At 39.0% G+C, this 15576-nt stretch overlaps 1 pseudogene; it reads left to right on the forward strand.

The window, feature by feature from the left end:
- The first annotated feature begins 14600 nt into the window (after positions 1–14600).
- LOC117360406 overlaps positions 14601–15576 on the forward strand; it is a 31866-nt pseudogene continuing 30890 nt past the window's right edge.

A 15576-nucleotide genomic window follows, 5' to 3' on the forward strand; every position in this document is an offset into this window, starting at 1 on the left:
CTGCAAATTTAGCACAGTATCTATTCCTATTGTATTTTATTGCACGTCAGTACCTGCTCACGATTAACTTAGAAGTATTCTATTTAGGTGGTTAGTCACTGAGGCGTCCTACAGCTGTTTAATCAGCCAATTGGGATGCACGTTTTTAAAAAAAAATGCTCCCCAGGCAGGCTGCCTATATTAAAGGCACCTCTGGGAGCCTAGGGAGGCCCGCAAGACCAACTAAACTCACCTAAGGGCCTTAGGCAAACCTAGGCAGCCCTACGTGTCTCCCTAGTAGAGCGAGAGATGCTTGCAATGTAGGCCAGCAAAATGCTGGCCAACATTGTAAGTAGACGCGACCGCTATACTTATCGTGGCAAAGGATCTCCCTGCTGGGATAAGTATAGCGGTCACCTATTGTCGTCCTCCGATCGCCGGCAGAAGGGTGCCCAACCTTTCCTGCCAAAGGATGCCCTCGATGCCCCTGATCACTGGCAGGAGGGTGCCCATCCCCTTCTGCCAGAGGATGCCCCCCTCCAAATCCCCCCACACTAACACCCCCCATGGACCCCCACCCCCTAACCTCCCCCTGCACTAACCTCTAATCATTGGCCAGCCAGCTGGGTTTTGCTGCCGGCCGGCAGACAGGCCTGCCTCGTCGAAATAAGGCAGGCCCACTCCTTTCCAGCCCATCCCTGCTAAGTCTAAGGCCTGATTGGCCCAGGCTCCTAAAGCCTGGACCAATCAGGCCTTAGGCTTAACGGGTCCGCCCCTTACTGGCCCATCCCTGTTAAGCCTAAGGCCTGATTGGCCCAGGCTCCTAAAACTTGGACTAATCAGGCCTTAGGTTTAGCGGGGATGCACTGGAAAGGGGCGGGCCTGCCTCATTTCGACGAGGCGGGCCTGCTGGCTGGGAAGTTAGCAAGACCCGGCTGGCTGGCCAATCATTAGAGGTTAGTTGGGGGGAGGTTAGGGGGCAAGGATCTGGGGAGGAGGTTATCACGGGGGGGGGGGGGTCCGGAGGAGAGGCGTCCTCCAGCAGGATGGGTTGGGCACCCTCCTGCTGGTGATCATGTGTGTGTGTGTGGGGGGGGGGGACAGATGGCCGCTATACTTATTGCGGCAGGGAGATCCCTTGCCGCAATAAGTATAGCCATGTCTATTCTAACCCGATTCTGTAACCGGCGTCTGTAACATGGATGTCGGTGACAGAATTGAGGTTAGTGTAGGCCTGATTCTGTATAGGATGCCCCTTCCGGGCGTCCTATACAGAATCCTGGCGTGATTCTATAAATGATGCCTATAGTTAGGCACCTTGATTGGCATGCCTAGCTGATCTTGTCACCTAACTTAATTTTTTTAATTGGCTTAAATGGCACTTATCATTGAAAGTGTCATTAAAAACCAATTAAACATGATTTAAATATAAATTAGACTATAAAGGGTAAATTTTGTAAAGGACGTCTAAATTTAGGCATTGTTTAGACATCCAGGTGAGCACGTTTCTATAATGCATAGATGCACTATAGAGAGCGCTGCTCAGCAAGTCTAGATGTATCTAAATAGTTAGGTGTCCTTTATAGTATTGGGTCTAGATAGTTAGGCATCCTTTACAGAATCTGGCCCTAAGCGCCTAACTTGGTAGGCGCCTACCACTTCAATGTAGGCATCTATACGAAGACGACTACTGGAGTCTACTGGCATGTAGGCATGATTAGGAATGGATTTGGGGCAGAGTTTGGGCATGGATTCAGTTAGGCACCATTATTTTAGGGCAAGCAAACCCTGGCTTAATATACCAGCACCTAAGGTGTACACATCTACCGACACCTAAGTCAATTTAGGCTCTACTAGGTACAGTTCTACAAGTGGCGCCTAACTATTTTATTTTATTTTTTATTTAAAAAATTTCTATACCATCTAAATCCTAAATGGTTTACATGATAATACATAAATTTATTACAAAAACAACAACAAAAAATCCCTCATGAACATAAATAGACAAATCCTCGGAGAATCAACAATAGAGGATTCAATGTCAAAGGAGGCCTATGCAGCTCAGAGATCAACAATCATAAAGAATCAATATCTAGAAAAAGACATTTACAAACAATTGTGTTTTTAGTGATTTCCTAAATGTGCCCTTTTCACAACATTTCTGTATTTGACTCACAATTCCACAATTTGACTATGATTGACATGCAGTAGATGCTGCTTTTCTGGGTGCCTACCAAGTTAGGCAATGTTTATAGAATCTGACCCGTATATGTGGCACCAAAAAATTAGGAACTGACTAGTGCAGGGCTAAACTCAATTCTATAAATGTTAGGCATAGAATCAAGCTTAGCGTTGCCTAATCAGCTTTAGGTGTTGCTAGGCATCCTAACTTTTAGCCATACCCTAATTATGACAGGGTTTTCTTGTACTAAATGCTTGTGCCTAAATTTGGTGCTTACTGTTGCCTAAGTCCAAGATCTGTACCTTAACCAGCCTTTGAAGTAGGCACCTAACAGCTAAAGAAGTGTAATTTTTTCCAAATTATTGGTGCCAATTAACCCTCAACAGGGCACCTGGGGTTTATATGGGCCCCAACCATGTATGCATGTCATTTGCATAAACGCCGTTCAAGACTGAACAGAAATATTTTATGTATTTGTCACTCTGGCATTCCTACATAGATTGATGCAAACCAAATTGACATATGACAGTCATTTATTTAAACAAAAACAAAAACTGTGGATACAGATGTTCTGGAGATAATTTATTAAACACTGACATATAAAACCATGAAAATTCAATTTAAAAAGTACAATGATAAAAAATACTGTGATAAAAATCCAACTGGACCCTACACAGTCCGTGTTTCGGCGAACACGCCTTCCTCAGGGGTCCAATGCTTTGCAAACTCACATATAAAGAACTGGACTGAAAACAGTCTATTGTCTTTAGACATGTGAGCAAAGAACACCGCAGACAAGCTGAAGTAGCAAAAAATGCTAAGAAAAATGTTTGTTTTTTTTTGTTTGGGGTCCAAAGGGACCCCAACAATTTTCAATAAATGAATGCTAAAACTTAATACTGTTGGCAGTCAGGATCAATGTACAATAAGAAGGAAACCCCCAAATTGAACTGTTGGGTAAGTGGCATTGTTTACCTATTGCTTTTTTGACGCTTTTTTGACAATTTCTTCTATGTATAAATATTCTCTGGCTTATATTTATGTTTACCTTTGGACAACTTATATTTTACAAATATCTTCATTAGATTGGTAACAGCATTACTTTATGTGAATTCAAACAGTATAAGATCACATGAATAATGGGAGTGTGACAATTGAGCAATTGTGCAGATATTTTGGATAATTTATCATCTATCACAATAGCTGCTGTATCAATACTACTACTACTACTAATAATAATAATAATAACAGTTTATATACCATAGGACCGTGAAATTCTATGTGGTTTACAATGATTAGAAAGGTGCTACAAATAGAGTAGAACTTACATAGTTGAAGAATAGTGGCTAGCAGTTTAAGGGAACAGTTGTGCTGGGGGAATTGAGGTAGGAGATTGTGATGGGAGAGATTGTGCAGATTCGCTACCTAGGTATTTCAAGAACAGGTATGTCTTTAGGTGTTTCCTAAATTCACTATAGTTATTTGCATTTATAATTAGTTTTACCAAGTCTGTGCCCCATAATGCCGCCTGATAAGAGAGAAGATGTTGATGGTGTCTTTTAAATTTACATCCTCTAACCGGTGGGGAGATGAACTTCGGGTGCGTACCTCTCTTGGTTGAGAAGTGGAAGAGGTCATTTATATATTGAAGGGCTAAACCGGTTAGTACCTTAAAGCAAAAGCATCCCAGCTTGAACTTCGCACGTGCCTCCATTGGTAGCCAGTGCAGGAGTCAGTAGGAAGGGGTTATGTGATCTGACTTCTTCAACTCAAGGATCAACCTGACTGCTGCATTCTGCACCAGTTGCAGTCTCTGCATGTTCTTCTGGGAGATTGCCAGATGGGCGATGTTACAATAATCGAGATGGCTTAGTATTAGGGATTGTATGAGAATTCTGAATGATGAAAAATTAAAATATGCACTAATAGACCTAAGCTTCCAGAGAGTAAAAAAACCCCTTTCTGACTAGGGAGCTCACTTGGTCTTTCATGGTTAGGCCTTGGTCCAGTATTATCCCCAGAACCTTCATTGTAGGTTGAATAGGGTAGCTGAGTTTGTTGATGCATAGTGGTGTTGTGGTGACAAGTGGGTGTGGCGAGGTCACGAAGAATTTAGTTTTTTCTGGATTGAGCTTCAGTCTAAATTCTGTTGTCCATTGTTCCATCAAGTTTAGTACTTCTGTAGCCATGGGGGTAGCTTCAGAGAGAGAAGTGGGGAACGGGATAATGATTGTAAAGTCGTCTGCGTAACTGAATACTTTTATACCTTGCTGGGCCATCTGTGCGCCTAGTGATGACATGTAAACATTGAAGAGAAGTGGGGATAGTGGTGACCCCTGTGGAACACCAGATGGGTTTCTCCAGTTATTAGAGAGGTTGGAATTGAAATGTATTTGATAGGTGCGGGACATAAGGAAACCTTGGAACCAATTTAGAACCTCGCCTCTGATGCCAATTGCGTCTAAGCATTGTATCAATTTCTCGTGATCGACTAGGTCAATCATATCATATCAAATTGCAAATTGAACTCATATCAAATTGCATTATCAGGGCATTATGGCCCTTGCTGAATAGGAAGCGTAAGTAATCCAAGATTGCTGCTATCACTGTTTCGGTGCTAAACAGAGGTCTGAAGCTAGATTGGGTTTCATGTAAAAGAGAGAACTGATCAAGGTATTCCATCAATTGGGTATGTACCAGACCTTCCATGATTTTTACAAAGAGTGGGATGAATGCTACTGGTCTATAGTTGGTTACCAATGGTAAGGATTGTTTACGATTTTTTGGAATTGGGGTAATTATAATGTGACCGTTATTAGTTGGAAATTTTCCAGTTTTAAAATTATCGGTCAGATAATTCCACAATGTTAGTTTAAAGTTTAATGGGGCTGCTTTCATAATGTCAGGGGGACAGGGATCAAGAATGCAGTGTGATTTAGTGTACTTGTTATATAGTTTGATGTAATTATTCCATTCTAGATCTTGAAAGGAATTCCAAATCATATTCACTGGTATTTCATTTTCTTGTATGTTGGCTATTTGTTGTACACATATGTTGTTTGTCAAACAGTTGTTTCTTAGGTTTATAATTTTTGAATTAAAATGTTGGGCTAGATAGTTTGCTGAAGGTGGCTTAGTATTATGCATGGATTGAGTGTGGCGTGTGGTGTCAAATAAATTTGTAACAAAGTTGAACAGTTCTTTTGTGTTGATTCCTTTAGAACTGTTATTGGATGTATTAATTTTGGATGAATAGAATGCTTTTCATTTTTCTTTTATCAATAGTTTGTAGTTCTTTACGTTGCATCTCCAATTGTTTCGGTCTGATAATTTTCCAGTTTTTTTTTCCAGGTCCTTTCTAGTCGTTTAACTAATTGTTTCATTTTTAATAGTTCAGAGTCAAACCATTTATTATATTTATTTGAGCAGTTTTTACTATTTCATTTAGCGGCAATTTTATCCAGAATGAATGTGCTTGTATTCATCCAATGATCCCAAAAATCATCCCCTTCTCCTATTTCCTCTCATAATTCGTAATGTGCCCAGTATTCCTCTGGGTTAATATGTCCCCTTGTGAGATGTTCTTTTTTTATCTATAGGTGTGTTTGGATTTTAGACAATTCCAGATTATGTTAAAATAGTAAGTAAAATGATCGGACCAGATATCATGACACCAGGTACCGTTGGATAGACATATGGAAGGATCTAGGATCTCCTATGTGGACATAGCTACCACGTCTAACTGATGGCCTTTTTCATGTGTTTGTGTGGGTAAAGGGAAATTGTAATTGAGCGAAGATATGAAGTTTTTAAAGTCCTTCTCGTCTTGGTTGTCCTCTTCTCTAAATGCAGGTTTATGTCTCCTGCTATAATATTATATGAAGGTGTAATTGAATTATGTAGAATGAACTCGTAGAAGTCCTCTCTAGCATTTGGCCAACTTTTTGGTGGGACATAAAATAGAATACAAGAGAGGGATTCTTCTAGTTCCTTGTTACTAATTTTGCATGCTAGTATTTCTAACTGGTTGGTTATTTTAGAGTCTAGTAAGTCAAGTTTGAATTCTTCCTTAAGGATGACTGCTAATCCTCCCCCTCTTCTGTTCTCGCGATTTAGCATATGGATTTTAAAGTTATCTGGTAGAAGGTAATTTAATATTGGATCCTCTTCAGACAGTAGCCATGTTTCCGTTAGAAAGAGACAGGCTATTTGTTTGCTGATGATCCAATCTTTGATTAAAAAAGCTTTGTTCCTTACCAATCTAGTGTTTAGGTAAGCGCAGGGAATGGAAGTGGATGTGACGGGTCTGGAGAGTGTGGTGGTTCTGATAGGTTTCACTTCCCTTATCCTTTTTTTAAGGGTGCGATGTTGTCTTCCGTTGTTTGTGATTACTTTAATTTGATTTACTCTTTCTTCCTGTTGGTTAATTAGACGTCTAATGGGTGCATCAGGGTGATATACAGAGTGAAGCTGTGGATGGAGTGAGTTAACGTCATTAATGTTATTGCTTATTAAATAGATCAGTAGAATCAATAGGAGATTAATGTTTGTAGATTATTGTGATTCTTTCCTGTGACAATAGTTATATTGGTTTCCCTGTCATTTGTTAAGTTTGGTTGAGTTTTGTTAGGTTTGGTTCAGGGCCACGGGGGGGGGGGATGCCGGGGGGTGGAGCTGGACTTCCACCCCGACCCGGTCTGTCTCTCCAGCCGCGGGATGCTGGAAATCCATTGGGGCAGCTCCCGATGGCAGTGGAACTGCCCTGAAGAAGAAAGAATTAGATTTGAAGCCGTGGGGGGCGTTGGGAGGTGGAGCCTATATCAGTTGCAGCAAATGATAGTAACGATAACTGCAAACTGATAATGTTTCAAAAGCCATATTAGTTATTGCTAAACTTTCATTTGATTCTGGGAAATGTTCATAGCACATCTGCAAAAGTATTACATTCCTGGTACAGATCTCACAATAGATGAGCAACTTGTGGCTTATCGTGGCAAATGCCTATTCAGACAATACATCCCAAGCAAGCCAGCAAAGTATGGAATCAAAATTTGGTGGGCTTGAGATTCGGCTACATGTTTTCCTCTGACAGGTGAAGTCTACCTTGGACGCCAGCCTGGTCATGATAAAGATAAGGGCCAAGGAGCAGCAGTTGTAAAGCGATTGACAAAGTGCTGGGTGAAAAATAGTCATAATATTGTGACAGACAACTTCTTCACATCAGTTACATTGGCAGAAGATTTGCTGCAAATGGACACAACACTGGTTGGAACTATTTGGAGAAATAAGCCTGATATTACAAAGGAGATGGCTGAAACAAGAGGAAAAGAAGAAAAGTCATCCACTTTTGGCTTCTGTAAAGAACTAACACTTGTGTCCTACGTCCCAAAAAAGGGAAAGGTTGTTACAATGCTGTCATCAATGCATCACGACAAAGCAATTGAAGGGGAAGATCGCAAACCACAAGTAATCCTTCACTACAACTCTTGGACAAGATGGCAACTATATATACTTGTCGACTTAAGAACAATCATTGGCCAATGGCATCGTTCTTCAATATGCTAGATGTTGGTGCTATTGCAGCCTTCATAACCTGGATATTCTGCCAACTGCAAAATGAGGCTAAGAAGACCTGAATAAGAAAATCATTTCTGGTGCAATTAGGACACCAGTTAACTGCTGATCATATACAGGAAAGGCTGCAGAAGGGAGCAAAGCAGTCTCTGATCAGGCTTGGTTACTGTCAGTCAAATCCTGCCAAAAAATGCTAGTTGGAGCCGCCAAAGAAAAAGCAATATTATATCTACAGTAGAACGCAGGACAGAAAAGTGAAACAGATGTGCATAGCATGCAATCACAATGTTTGCAATGAGCACAGCACACCGTCAGTATTGTGTGACAATTGCATCTGAAACTGAAGTATAAACATTGAAGCTGAGTATTATGTTGACATTTTAAAGATAATTGTTAAAGTTATTTATTAAAGTTAAATTCAGTCAGAAAAGTATGATTTAATAAATTTTTTAAGTTTATAAACTGCTTGTTCCTTGTCTGTTTCAAAATCTTATGGCATTTAACCTCAATAATTATTTACATTCAATTTATTTAAGCTGTAATATGACTTTATGGTGCTGGGGTCTATGTGGACCCCGGGTGTCCTTTAACTTAACTTTCTTAACATGCCCTGTTGAGGGTTGTCTATTAAGCAATTAAGTTAGGTGCCTACATTGACCTGATATAGATGCCTAACCTTAGGTACCATGTAAAGAGTTTTCTCTGTTAGTGCACAGTAAGTACTGCACATTAACTTTCAAATGCCTTCCATGACCATTAACTTTCAAATGACTTCAAATGCCACCCACTCACATTAATTTTCAAATGCCTTCCACTTAAGTGCCACTAGGCATGATTCTATAAATGGTGCCATGCAGTTGATTGACAACCTTGCTGACCAACACCTACAAGTTAGATTCTGTTTATAGAATCAGGCCCTAAGGCGCCTATTGCATGTCAATCACACTTAGGCATCCATTACAGATTCACGCTTAGTGGCGCCTAACTTAAAACTTAGGCACCTGTAATATAGGTCAGGGTTTAAAAGGCTTACATTATAGGCACCTAAGTTCTTTAGCGAATCACGCCTAGTGGTACCTAAGTCTTTCTCCACCTCTAAACATGCCTACATTGGTGTTAGGCACCGTGTGATAGGTGCCTATCTTTTGAAGAATGGTGCCTAAGAGGATAGGCAACTATCTCCCAATTATAATTATTTTTTTTTTCAATTATGATCTTCTTAAAGCTGATTATTGAAGCCAATTTACTAATTAAGTTAGGCATACAACTTTAAGCACATTTTATATAATTTCCCCCTAAGTGCTTAGCATGGTTTAGTAACATGGTCTCCCCCTTAGACTTAATCTAAATCAACATCAAAGTTGACTGAAAACCATTTCCTTACCAGTATCTAGTAATGAACACTGGCAGTAGCTCCAGCACAATTTTACTGATTTGTGGTGGAGATTTATTGATCATGTAACCAAGTTTAGGTGGGGATAAGATTATTAAAGGTTGCTGGCATATCATGAATGGTTCAGGCAGAGGCCCCTAACCACCTAACAAAAGTAGTTAAATTAAATAGAGGCTAGGTGAAAGTGGGCCTCCTAATGCTGTTGGCCCTCAGGCCCTGCCCTATTGCCCCAATGGTGAGTCCTTTGTTGGATTCTGGCTAGGTCTGCCAACAGATTGAATAAGGAAATTGAACAGATGACTATTGTATAGATGGCTCCTGGCATATTATTATTTGATTAGCCAATCAAATGCCATGTTACTTAGGATTAGTATATAAATGTTGCAGAGTATTGTGTTAATGGATATCAAACATGAATTCATGTCCAATGTATGGAATCAATTAAGGAATTTTTGATGTGGCTGCATGATTTTTTAATATTCACTCTATGGATATAGATTGAGACAAGACTTGCACGAGCATGGACTGAGATTTAAGAAACGTAGTAATAGTGTTTCTTGTCATTTTTATGAACATTAACACTTGAAGGATTTCATTTAAGATTTCATAAAATTGAAAGATATTGAAGATTTCTATATTCATGACCAATGATTGTATCTAATTGGAAGATAAGTCTTTGGTTTGATTCTTTTGTTGTTGACAACCATTGTATATGAGTATAATAATCAGCCGTGGTCATCAGTGTGCACACTATCAATTTAACATGTATTAACCTATGGATTTAGTTTGTTTATTTATATTTGTTATCCACCTTTACTACAAAATAAAGGCCAAGGTGCTTTACAAGTCAAATCAATATAAAGAATTCAATAAAACTAAAGGAAAGATTTATAAAACATTCATTACCAGCTTCCATACAAAGAGAATAAACTGTGTAAATTGTCTTAACAAGAAAGGTAACCAGTGTTTTTAGTTGTGTTTTAAAATTGTACAAAGATAATTCACCTTGAATCTTAGTGGACACATTATTCTACTTAAAATGTGCCTCAAAAAAGAAAGCACGTTTTCTGGTTGACTCCAACCTGTCAATCTAGGACCAGAAAGTACTAATCAATGTTCAGTGAAGAATATTAGGGTTCTACTTGGAGTATAAGGTATTGTTGCATTAGCCAAATAATAAGGGTCACATATTCTTAAAGCCTTAAGAATAAAGAGTTTAAACATTATCTGTTGCATATCTTAATTTTGTTTCCTATGAAATTTCTAAGGTTTCACTTTTTGTTTTAGATGTAATGCTTTCTGGTAGCTGAGATCTTTAAATAACTTGCATGCAAAAAAAAAAAAAAAACCACTTGTATTTCTTTTAAAATTCTACATGGTATCTTTAATCCACTTATTCCTTTATTTTGGAATGTTTACCAATTCTCCTTTGCAAGAGGTATCCAACAATTTAAACTCTCCCTTCCTTCTAAAAAAGGGATTAAAGGAGTCAAGATCTTCAGTCAATCTTTGGTCTTTAAATTCTCTCAACTCTGGAATGATCTCCCCTTTTTTTAAAGGAGTTCCAGTTCATTTTAATTTTTTCGTAAATTTTTAAAAACTACTCTATTTTGTCAAACATTTTGAAAACTAATTCTTTTGAAATTTTGCTATTATCTTCTATTTATCATTTGTAAATCATTCCCTGTTTATTTAATTGCTGTAAACCGAGTTAAGCCTTCTTAGAATGATGACTCGGTATATAAAGTTAAGCTTTAGTTTAGTGGTTCCTACAACCAAATCTTGCCTTCAGAGTTTCCACAATGGCCTGATAATCCTGCCTGATTATCTATGGGCAGCTCCACTGATTATCTGCTCTTATCACCCACTCAAAAACCAAGCAGTAGAGAGGCAGTCTGGAGACGGAGTAGGGGAGATGGTATTTAGATTGGCATTGGCCATATTCAGTGTGGCCATATTCAGTGTCTGTACCCATATAACTAGATAGGACTAAAGGCTGTCCTATCTTTGGTTGCTTAGTATGTTGACGTTGGCTCTAAATATCAGCCAGCAGCTACATAACTTCTGAATTGCAGCCTTCAAGTTACTAATCTAATACTTTCCCCACCCACCCCCATGTTATGAGCCTCCATCAACTCAGCCGTCACTGTTCTGATCCTCCCTTAATCTGATCCCTTCCAATGCATCACTCCTCAATGTTCTTCCAGCCACCCTTACTTCCCCCCAAGATGTACTAGGGTCATCCCTGGTGGTCTAGCAGGAAGGGAAAGGAGTGGAAACCTTCAGCTGCAGTCATGTCTGGCTCTGGGTGCAAAAGGCTTACTTCCTTATAAGGTAGAGGTGGTGGAAATGAAGGCTGTAGTTGAATTCAACAAAGCATAGAACAACCACATAGAATCTCTATGGAAGAAGAAGCATGGAATGGATAGGTAAAGTGAATAGGTCATATGGTTGTTATGAGTATAAGCCCATCTATATGTAGGGTTACCAGCCATCCGGATTTTCCCAGACATGTCTTGAGATTTGGATGGCTTTACAAAACCCGGTTCTTTGTCCAGGTTTTGAAAAACTTCCAACTAGCAGCAACGTAGGGAAGGCATCTGTGCATGCACATATGCAATGTGGTGATGTCACGCACATACCACATGCATGTGATGTCATCGTATCACACTAGCACATGCGCAGATGCCCTCCAGACAAGTGAACAGGTTGAGGGGGGTGGAGCTGATGCAGGGCCAGGGGCAGAATGGGGCATGCCTGGGGGCAGGGCCATGGCTCCGGATTTTCTTTCAGGAAAATCTGGTAATCCTATGTATATGTCCACCTATAAAATATGTACTACCTTCAGACTAAAAATTAGGGGTAATTTTGGCATATACCTTCAGACTAAAAATTAGGGGTAATGTGGCATATATGCCACAGATATGCCACATTCAGCAACTTAGAAAATGTTAAAAAATGTATTTATTAAGTATTTGTAGATTATGCTGTTGCTGTAATTGATCTAAATGTAATTCACTATTATTGTTTATGTACACTGCATTGAACCGCAAGGTATTTGTGATTTAGAAATACATTTTTATGTTATGTTATGTTTAAATGTTAGCAGCACCTACTTCATAGTTTACCCCCAGAGTGATCTAAGAAGGGATTCTCTATCTCCATGAAAGTTGTAGGACTAAGTTGAAAGTTGTTAGGTGCTATCGACTCGTGCTGAATACAGATCATAAATATACAGTATATTTTAGCCTGTAATGCTGAAAAGGTGAAAGAGACTAAAGGGGGGAGGGTTAGCTTGTGATTACTTATTTCATACTGGGCGAAGGTGATTCTGTGTGTATGAAAGACATGGTTTTCTGTTAGCATTGGCCAGCCATATTTGGAAAAATGCATCAGGTATGGTTCTTGGGAGCACCTTGAACGAACCTGATTTGAATCTCCTTATTGTCTGCTGATCTTTTGTTCCATGTTAGATTCTTTGGTGGACTGCTTGCCTTATTGTTTTGTTACAAGTTAATATACATGGAGTGGGATGTACTAGAGGAGTTACAGATTTGGTTGTTTATATATACATATGGGTTACAGTTGGATGACAGAGTGAGACAGTTGAGAGGAGTTGCAAACTTGGTTATTAATATAGACTTATGTTTCTGATAGTATTACTGCTTTACAGTGCATTTAAACAATGTAAAAAATTCTGGTTGTAGACCTGATTGATGTCCAGAATGAGTTTGACATGTAAGCAGTCTAGCATAACAAGTTAGCTTGGTTTGTAGAGTATGACTATTGACTTTAGTTTATAGATTGTAGATTTGTTTGTAGCGTTATATGGTTATTGGTTATATGTTTATATGATCATTGCTTAGTCTATGTGTATGAGTTCAAAGACTGTGATTGGATCATCGTAAGAGGTAGGTTTTACTGCTTTCCAGATGTTCATTAAACCTTCCAATGATCGGAATATAGCTCTGAGAACTGGGTTTACTGTTCCTAATATCCTTGCCTAGCAAGGACTGTGTAGAATTGGTTTACCATGATGGTTTTACTTCCTATAAGTGGAATTTTGAAAATGTGTGGTTCAAAGAAGGTTCAAAAGAAGCCTAAAACGTTACTGGACATGTTTTGACTGCTGTAATAAAGTAAAGCTGCTATTTATAGAGGTTGCTCTTGAACTTCCTACCTTTCAACCCACCTTCAACTTGCAGTCACTTGTATGGTGCTCCATCTCTTTAAACAATTGGTCTGCTTCTCCCTTCTAGCTTTGTTTTGCATATTCTGGTAGTCTTCTATATCCTGAGACAGTTCCAATAACAGAAATAAGACTGTGACTGAGTGCTATATACATTGAAATGATGTGTAGGAAACTTCACCTCACTGGATAGAGATGTGTCTTTTTGTTCACAGGAGACATATAAGAGCAGCAGGATACACCTTGCAAAAGTTACCCTCTAACAAGGATAGAGCACAATATGTCTCTCACGGGAGCAGCAAAGCGCATAAGAAAAAGGCAAGAAGAAAAGAATAAACGACAGCGGGGAGCATTGGAGCGATTTCTGTCATAGTCACCATGTTTAACAGAAAAGAATGAATCACAGGTTGATTTCCTGGTAAATGAATCAGACACAAGTGAGCAACATTCAACAGCAGAGGAGCAGGTCTCCATGGTAGAGGAGACAGAGGAGCAGGTCTCCATGGCTCAAGAGCAAGCTACAATTTCAGAAAGTACATGGGAAATTATTGATATACAGCAACCCTTTTCAAACAAAGCCATTGCTAGCTATTCTAGTGATCCAGCCAAATGGTTTGTTGATGAAAACCTGTAAAACTATTTTTCATTAAACCAACCTGTATGCCATATATATAAAATGGAAAGGACATTAGCTGTCCAAAAAGGAAATTATAGCAAATTTCAAGATGTGTGGAGGCCATTGACATACTATTGTAAAGATTAAAAATATTCTTCCCTGAATAAAATTTTAAGACAATAAGGGGGGAGGGAATATTTGATTATTAATGAAATAAATTATTTACATGTATTGAATGAATGAGGGAGGGGGATAATATTTTGGAATAACATGATCAATTGTAAAAATTCAAGTGTATTTGAATGTTCAATTGTTAAATGTCATTATTGTACTTGATTTAAGATATGAAATGAATAAAGATTTATAAAAACAAAACAAAAAAACCTAGTCAAAACATTGGTGATTTCACTGCTTCTTTGAAAAAATATGGAAACAAAAGAAGGAGCTTAACAAAGGAGCATTTCTATCTAAGAAAAAGAAACGGAGAAGTATCGTTAAGGGAATGGCTAGTATATTCTCCTTCTATAGAGTCACTTTATTGCTATTAATGCAAATTATTCTCTAAGAAAGAAACTGCCTTCAGTTCTGGATTCAATGACTGGAAAATAGCTCTACTTGTTTATGTGATCATGAGAAATCAGCTGATCATCGAAATGCTGTGCTTAGTATGTGTTCACATAGAGATGTCAATGCAAAAATAGATTCTAATTTAGTTAATCAACTAGAGGAAGAGAGAAGATATTGGCAAAATGTCTTGAAACAAATAGTTGCTACTGTTCAGTTTATAGCTGCAAGGGGGTTGCCTTTCTGTGGTCATAATGAACTGCTCTCATCACCGCATAATGGTAATTTTTTGGAGTGCTTAGAATTAATTAGTTGCTTTGATCTACTTTTGTCAAAGCATTTAGCAAAATATGGAAATGTTGGCAGAAAGAGCACTAATTATTTGTACTCAAACATTTGTGATGAGTTTATACACATGGAGGGGCATAATCGAAAGGAACGTCTAAGTCCGTTTTCGTCCAAGTCGCAAGTTGTCCAAAGTAAAAAATAGCTTAGGACACATTTTCAAAAAATACGTCCAAATTTTTTTTTCATTTAAAAAAATCGTCTAACTATACATCCTGCTGATCTGATCGTCCAAGCCGCTAAATCGTCCATCTTTATACCACATTTTCATCCAACATTTCATCCAAGTCAAAAATGCCTAGAACAAGCCCTGTTAGACGTGGGAGGGGTCTGCAAAGTGATGGACTGAATACCCAGACATGGCACCTAAATAGTGGGGTACCTTACAGGGCACTGCTGTGAACTTCACAGAAAGGGTGCCATGTCTTCATCTCACTACAACTCCCTTATAGGTCATGGTGAGCCCCCCCCCCCAAAACCACCTCCAGAATCCCCTAGACTCACTTATCTATCACCCCAATAGCCCTTATAGCTACAGAAGTCACTTATATGCTAATAAAAAAGGTTTTTGGGAGTGTATAGGGGAGTGCACATTTTCAGTATCAATGCAGTTATTACAGGGGCTTAAGGGCATGGGTCTACCTCTCTATTGGCCCCTAACCCACCCCCAAGATGGTTTAAGATGCCTCTGTGCAGCACGACTAGGCTTTCCTATGCTAGGCTGCCAGGTGATG

The sequence above is a fragment of the Geotrypetes seraphini genome, chromosome 5 (assembly GCF_902459505.1).
Source record: "Geotrypetes seraphini chromosome 5, aGeoSer1.1, whole genome shotgun sequence".
NCBI lineage: Eukaryota > Metazoa > Chordata > Amphibia > Gymnophiona > Dermophiidae > Geotrypetes > Geotrypetes seraphini.